The following is an 8,232-nucleotide window of genomic DNA, read 5'->3' on the forward strand; positions in this document are numbered from 1 at the left end:
AAACATCATCTCACTTTTTATTGTTAACTAAAGATAAACAAGTCATATTCGAATAAACAATTGAGGGTTTAGGTGACCCCACTTCTGAGTGGGATTTGTACCCCGCTGATCTAAGAATATAAAAGTAACATAAATCTTTAATGCGATCACTTCTCAACAAAGTGATTAAATACTTAACATTTTCCAAGACTCCTTTTCAAACAACAACAGAATTTAAAATTTTCTTCAAAAATTTAAAATAAAATGCTTTGGAAGGTTCCTGTAGCGACCGGTAGTCTCAACGACAAAAACTATTCAAAACTTCCTCTGCAACTGATAGTCCGTCATCCATGACTCTACCTCTTACATCAAAATACATATTCATTTTTGAAATGAAAATGCATCTTAAAGTAAAAGATAACAGTTTCAAATAAACAAAGTAATTTAAAAGATGAAGCCACCCCACTTCACTCCGTCAGCAGGCATTCATCCCACTCCGTCAGCAGACATTCATCCCACTCCGTCAGCAGACATTTTATTTATCTAATTCGTGCACAGCCCATTGTCAAACTGATAAGATAGTCATTATCATCATGGAGTTGTTTATAAACATTAAAGAATTCATTGAAAATTCTATTTTCAAAAATGACTTCAGGTAACCACCAAAAGTGTCGACAATGAAAATAATGGTACCTTTACACACATAAACACGTATCTGAGAGTATATACCATCCCTTAAGAATTTATGAGTTTGGACCGGTATTAGAAAACAAAAATCATTATACAATCTGAAAATGGACCATACCTCACGATCTGATGTATCTAAATTATTTATCTCAATATTCGTCAAGATATCAAGTTGGTAACTTTCCATCTGCTCAGATATCTACAATTTGTTTTTATCAAAATAGAATTCTAAGTATTTTTGTTGGAGACGGAGGACCTTAATCACTTTCTACATCGCGCATCTGTGATCACGTGCATTGGGAGAATTGGAGCTGATATACATGTACGTGTACTGCATTGTCCGTTTTGTACATTTTAATCAGTTCGTATGACAGGCGTTTACTAATGGGATATGAAGTGTGTCATATTTTTTTTTATTGTCTCAGACAAATTTCAAAGGGGATTCGACAAAGGTTTGTACTTTATCCAACCAAAAAAATGTGCCTGAAAACTCCAAAATGGCAAAACGTATTTACGAAGGAGGTGGGGAGGGGGGGGGGGGGGGGGGCGAAATCCCCTCTGCATCTGCCATTGGACTGCCTATTAAAAAGAAACAAAACACGCAAAACAAAACTTGCATTATATTCGCATTACGTGTATCTCGTTCTCGAGAAAATAAGTATCTTTCATGCATATCACTTCAGTTTCCATTCAGTTCCTGTAATACAATATTGCAATTTCAACTGTGGTTCCAGGTAGTGTGTTCCCCGTGTAATTAGAAGTTTGTGTACAGGTATAACATAAATTTATTTACCGAGATATCCAAAATACTAAATAGGGTTGCGTTTGTAATAAATCAATTATACATGATTACGCAATTTGTTTTAAAGGTCATGCTTTGAACTAATTTACAAAAGTTTTGAATTCTAATTGCTTGTCATATGTTTGTCATATCTGAAATGATGAAAATTCTTAAATAATTAATGCATAATTGTCACTTTACGTACATCTTTACCATTCATTAAATAGCAGATATGTACATCAACAATTATGCATGGATTATTTTCTTTATTCTCGTGAATTAAGCTTGGAGAATCTCGCATTCAGAACTACGGAGGTGTATGAAAAATGGGGGTGTCTCTCTGTGTGTAATCAGACTCTTTATGACGCTTGTTACGGTTCCGGGATAATTTTGCTGACTAATAACATACATGGATGATTGAGACTCAAAGAAAACACACTCTAAGTCAGTAGGAATTCATACTTTATTCAGTTGCTACAAATGTAACTACTATATGCAAAGTATATTTTTACACTAATAAGATTTTCATCAATTTTCAGAACATGTGCATGAATGCAATTTTTAGGTAGCTAGTATTTCAGGCGTACACATTGTCGCCTAAAATCTGAGACATGGAAAGCAGTATGAAAGATAATTTTGACCTCAATATTACAGTATTCGGCCGGACTATAAATTGGGAAGGGGTGTGTTATACCACTTTTGGGCATTCAAAAATAATAATAATAATAATAAATAAATAAAAAAATAACGAGAAATTATGCTACGTGGGGATTAGTAGATAAATTTTCAAAATGATCACTGCCTTGACATGAAATAGAGTTTTAATGATTTTTATTTAGGCTTATCCTATTGTGCAATTGTCAGTAGAGTACAGATTTTCCCGTTTTCTTTTAAATCAATTATCTTTATTCCATTAACAGAGGCTACACATGTATGTCAGGCATGCAAATATTGGGGATATAGGGTCCAAACCTACAGGTAGAAAATAAATATATCTACCTATTTTGTGTGCACTTCAAGTTTTTAAAATACCACATGTTAGTCCATAGTTTACATTGGGCCCCCTAGTAATGAATGGGATGTAACTATGGGAAAAATGTTTGCATCCGCTCATACATGTACATTTTGTACATGTGGCTGCGCTCGCTCTAGATAACGATGGCTCTGTCAACATATTAGAAGTACTTTCCTTTGATATAAAACCTGAGGTTACCATAATGCATTCAAGGTTGTTTTTTCACTTACCGGAAAGACCTAAGAATGTGCGATCTCCTTGAAATCTTGTGAAATTCTTAAGTTGTACGTAAATTAGATTTAGATTAGCACTAAATTATCTCCCTTGCAAATAACAACATTTCAAGCGATGACATGTTGTAAATTCCACATCATGTATTTTCAACCAGTCACTTTTAAGACGAAATACAGAGTCCGGAGACTTAGAGATTTCAGCAAGTTAACTGTCATACATCGTCATAATCTCTGACTTCCGTTTGAATGAATATATACATACATGTGCAGTAGTAGCAATGCATGTAAATTCCTTTTTAATTGAATTGTCTAGCTGGGTGGCTCAGTAGATTTAATACGTTGACTGATAATTTTATATTTATTTAGATTACTTAAATTATTCACATTACTTAAATTACGTAAATTTGAAACTTTTCAACTTCAAAATATAATGTTGTACATCCCCTTCTCTTTCCATCTATATCAGATTTCTCTGATGTTTTATTCATCCTGTTAAAATCATGCACGACGTACAATAAAGGACGAAAAATTGTACGCAATCAGTGATGACTAGAGTTTTGTACAGGTACACCTTTTTGACTAGACTATCTGTGCATCTTTGCTATGTTGATGCACCACACCCCTATAACGCCTACTCAATTGCTTGCTTGGTGTTTTCCGCCACACTCAACAATTTTTCAGTTATCTGGAGGCGCCCAGGTTTTTCATTGGTGGAAGAGAGAACCCAGATACAATGTACCTGGGAAGAGATCACCGACCCTCGGAAAGTAAACTGGGAAACTTTCTCACTTGCCGGCGCAAGCGGGATTCGAACCCGCGCCGACCAGAGGTGAGAGGCCGTGTGATTTTGAGCGCGATGCTCTAACCACTCGGCCCTTTGCCTACTCCAAAAAATATAGCTAATTACAAAATTGAATATAAAAATCTAACCATATGTCCAAAATGAGGTTAAAATTCCCGAAGTTTGTGGAGAATAGGGCATTATTCTACAATTCTGGTTCCCGTGGAGGTCCGGGTTAAAATGGGTCCTCAGTACCCTTTGCTTGCCTTAAGAGGCGACTAAATGGGCGATCTTTCGGATGAGACCGCAAAAACTGAGGCCCCGTGTCACGATAGTGTCGAGCATAGGCCTACATTTTGCAGTCCTTCACCAGCAATGGTGACATCTCAATTTGAGTGAAACATTTTCGAGAGGGAACTTAAGTCAAATAATATACAACCAACCAACATTCTGTGGAAAAAAGGACTTTATTATTTTGATATTATGTTAAAATTCATGAATCTGACTAAGATGGGACATGCACATACCGTATATATGTGTAATCAAATATTGATTAAAATCTAAATAATATCTTGGTACCATTTACAGCACGCGGCGACAAACTAGGTAAGTTCCACTCATGGATTATTTAATAAAATACGAAAGTGTTCTGTGTGGATGTACAGTTCACGAATTATGCAGGAAAAAATCTAAAAGAAAGTACCGCCAACGGTACATATTACGCCCGTGAAAATGCTTACATAGGGTGTTTTCTTATACCATGATTTGTAGACCTTTACTACGGGTAGTATCAGCCATCATCAGGCTGTGACATACTTTCTTTGCTTAATATGAATATTTCCTAAAAATGAACCAAGTTCAACAACCTGAAAGTTTCTTAAGAATAGAAGAAATTCAAAATCCTTGACACATGCAAATCTTTCATACCCGTACAAATATTCTGTAAAATGAGAAGATCCTCACTTGAAAACTGTGGAAGGAAAAATAAAAGATAAATCATATACTCTCTATGCAATATTTCCTCAAAACCGACTAAGTTCAACGACCTGTAATTTTCTCAGAAATTGAAGAAAATCAAAATTCTTGCCACATGCACATCTTCTATACCAATATAAATACTCTGTAAAATAAGAAGGTCCTCATTTGAAAACTGTGGAAGCAAAAACTGACAAATCATGTACTCTCTATGTAATATTCCTCAGAACTAACTCAGTTCAATAACTTGGTTTTTTCTTCTTCAAAAATTGAAGGAAATCAAAATGCTTTCCACCTGCACATTCTCAGTATCCATACAAACACTCTTTAAAACAAGATGGTCCTCACTTTAAAATTGTGAGAGGAGTTAGCCGGAGAAATTATGTAACCTCCATATAACAATAATTTTCAAATAAAGGGACAAATCTCCTGCAAGAGAGGTCAAAATGGATCGAAATTGCAACATGATCTAGAGTGATCCACACAGAAGTAACATAAGTTCCAGCTTGATATGTGAAAGAGAGAAATGAAATTAGAAACAGAAAACCCCAAACGGACAGACAGACGTACAGACATCGCTGTACCATAATACGTCCTGTTTAAAGACAGGTGCATACAAATTGCACATGCTTAGTATGAAAGGTGAAGATAACGAACATCCTCATAACTCCTATAAGCAATACAAAGTAGAGAGTTGGGCAAACACGGACCCCTGTATATAACAGCGGTGGGATCAGGTGCCTAGGACGAGTAAGCATCCCCTGTCGACCGGTCACACCCACCGTGAGTCCTATATCTTGATCAGGTAAACTAATCTATACTAATATATATTGAAGATAATATACTAATCTATAACAATACTATAAGACCGTGTTATGTTTTCAAAGCATGCATTGACAGAAACGACTAAATCCTACACATATCTAAAAGAGTCCTTTGATAGGAAACGTGCACACCTTTGGTGTGAGTGTTTTGACCGTGCATATTTTGAATGAAGACTGCAACATTTAATCAAAAGATTACAAAAGGTATACTAAACAAAACAAGTTGCGGTCATTTTAAAAAGGACTGCAATATATGGACCGTAGGCCCCGAGTGTGTTTGAATGCCGCAGCAGCAGTTAAAAGAGCACACAAGGTATATTAAAAAATGACTCATCAGACAAAAGTTTGAATGATTAAGATATATAGCTATATATTGATCATCATAACGCAATATACATGGATACGTATACATGTAACCAATGAGCACGCGTCTCAGACGAATGGACAGAGCCAACACAAGCTTTGTCCCGAGCGCATGAATGGCAATGTTGTTTTATTCAATCAAAATTGGGTTATAGAATTTATGAATATTTATCAGTGAATCAATGCTAAAGATAAAGGCAATGCAGCGATATGTTCTGACTTTGATTTTTTGTTGTTTGCCTTCATACATTGTGATTACATTCCTATATTATTCTTCAAACACGTTTAACATTTACTACATTACAACCGATATACATTTATCTAATGATTTCCAGTAAAAGGGCCACTGCAAACAATGGTGCTCTGTTTGATACAATATCGAAATAGTCATGACTCAGTACATGTATAAATGATGTATGTATAGCAATACAATATAACACAGTGCGTCAAAGTATAGAGATTAATTCAATATTGTTCGTACGATCATGAGATGTGGAAACCCAACGGGTACATTTTTAGAAATTACTGTAAATTTAAGTTGCTTTGAAAGAAATCAAGGACGAATAATGCGTACCTATTTTTATACAGGAAGTGCGTCACAATACATCAAATAATTGCTTCGCCCTTCAGGTACACGTATAATCTGTGTGGAGTAAATAGGCTGCAATGTACAGATCATAATTTGAAGTCCCGGTTTTATTTTAAACTTAGATATGATTGATTGAATGAATATTGTTTAACGTCCCTCTCGAGAATATTTCACTCATATGGAGATTTAAACTTATACCAAAACCTCACACGTTTCATTAGAGTTTTGATAGTTGTGTAATACATGTACATTGTATAAATTATATATGGTACATGCATACATTAAAGTGTAGATATGGGCACTAACAATGAGATGTGGGTAACCTTTAGAAACGTAAACGTCTTCATTGATAACTATGTATGTTTAACACAGCATCATTTAACCAGTTGTTTTGTGAATTTATTCAATCATGCCACAGGGGTTACATCAACCTATGATACTCATCTTCATTGATTGTCCCCATAAACGTCATAAACAGAATGACAATTTCCGTGATTGAAACTCGATGCTAAGATGTTTGTGTGAAATAATCATATGTGACCGTACATAAATATCAAGGCTATGAAAGGTATCATTTAAATTTGCCTTTAAGTTTGATTTTTTTTTTCAGAAACCTTCCGGAAGGACAGTCATTAAGGATGTTTCTGGAAGTTTGTGAGGCATGTGGTGAACTTTATGGATCCGCCTTTACACACTTCTGCCTGATCGAAAGGAAACACGAAACATACTTCAACTGTCTGTTAGCCATGGGGTTTAAACGGTAAAAGGATTAATGGATTATCAGCTCGAACGTGCCAGACCATAACACATTCCAAGTCCCGAAATATATCGATATCAAATGGAAAATCTAATATTGTAATGTTGTACGACAGTGCATGAAAATAAAATATTGTCAAATAATCTTGTTTCCTTTCTTCAAAACGTTCTTGTAATTGTAAAATCTTTAAACTGATGTGATAATGAACGTATCAGTCATAAAGGCTTGGTCAGTCATATACCGTTAATTATTTGCCTTTACCAATAAAATACATGTACATACGAGAAGGCTATTTACATTATTGAATAAATGCAGCTCAATCCGAATACAGAGAACACAAAAAGGAAATCAGCCTTCGGTGACGATCCATCCCCAAACACCACCCCAGCATTCGCTGTGTGTTGACAACTACAGTGACTGAATATTTTAAATCCTGGAATTTCAGCACAGGTTTCGTTCTTTAAGTTTTCTAACACACATTTATCGTCGCTACCAACGATTCCAAGATTGTTGGAACAAATTTGGCATTCGACATCGTTGCTTCCGAACGGCACGGTCCAGTTTTGCAGTCCACATGTTTGTGATACTTCGTTAACAAAATTGTATGTTGCATTAAATGAAATTGTCTCCAGTGGGTTCTTTTCATGCCATTCAAAATTTCCACTTTCCAGTCGTCGTAGCCCAACAACAGATATTTCGTCTTTAAGAATTTTCTCTTTCGTGCCAGAACATCCATTTCGAGGATAAATATTCTCGATAACGATTTCGGATTTGACTTCTATATCGTCATTCCTGAGGATACAGTGTACTCTGTATAATGCATGAAAAGACTCCGTGGAGGTGTCATTGTGGGCAATATAACCATATATCGTACCTAGAGCGACGATTGGAGAAATACTCAGTCTCTGCACGGCCGTAGTCGGTTGCCACATCGTAACTTTGCATGCTTTGTCTTTACCTGCCTCCGTTACTCCAATTAATAGTAAGATCATAATCAAAACGATGCGCGTCTTTACAAATATCATCTTCATTGTTATTAACCTATTGGTATTTTATAGCACAATAACATTTGTCACTGCCAATACCTACAAACCAGTGAAATTAATCGCGTTTAATCACAACTTTAATTTTAGGTTGTATTAAGGTCAACTTATAAAGTAATCGTGTAAAGCGGATTTTCAATGAACATTTAAATCTAGATACAGTATACTGTTCTTTTCATGTTGAGGGAAGCTTAAGTCCATTATT

At 35.5% G+C, this 8,232-nt stretch overlaps 1 protein-coding gene across 7 annotated transcripts in view; it reads left to right on the forward strand.

The window, feature by feature from the left end:
- The window catches only part of LOC125683551 (uncharacterized), a 43,452-nt gene extending 36,325 nt beyond the window's left edge, over nucleotides 1-7,127 (forward strand). For all 7 annotated transcript variants that reach the window (XR_007373014.2, XR_008795813.1, XR_007373012.2 and 4 more), the window contains one exon: nucleotides 6,838-7,127. The gene's annotated coding sequence lies outside the window, so the exon portion shown is untranslated. The remainder of the gene's footprint in view (nucleotides 1-6,837) is intronic.
- The last annotated feature ends 1,105 nt before the right edge of the window (nucleotides 7,128-8,232 follow it).

Source organism: Ostrea edulis, chromosome 6 (genome assembly GCF_947568905.1).
Source record: "Ostrea edulis chromosome 6, xbOstEdul1.1, whole genome shotgun sequence".
NCBI lineage: Eukaryota > Metazoa > Mollusca > Bivalvia > Ostreida > Ostreidae > Ostrea > Ostrea edulis.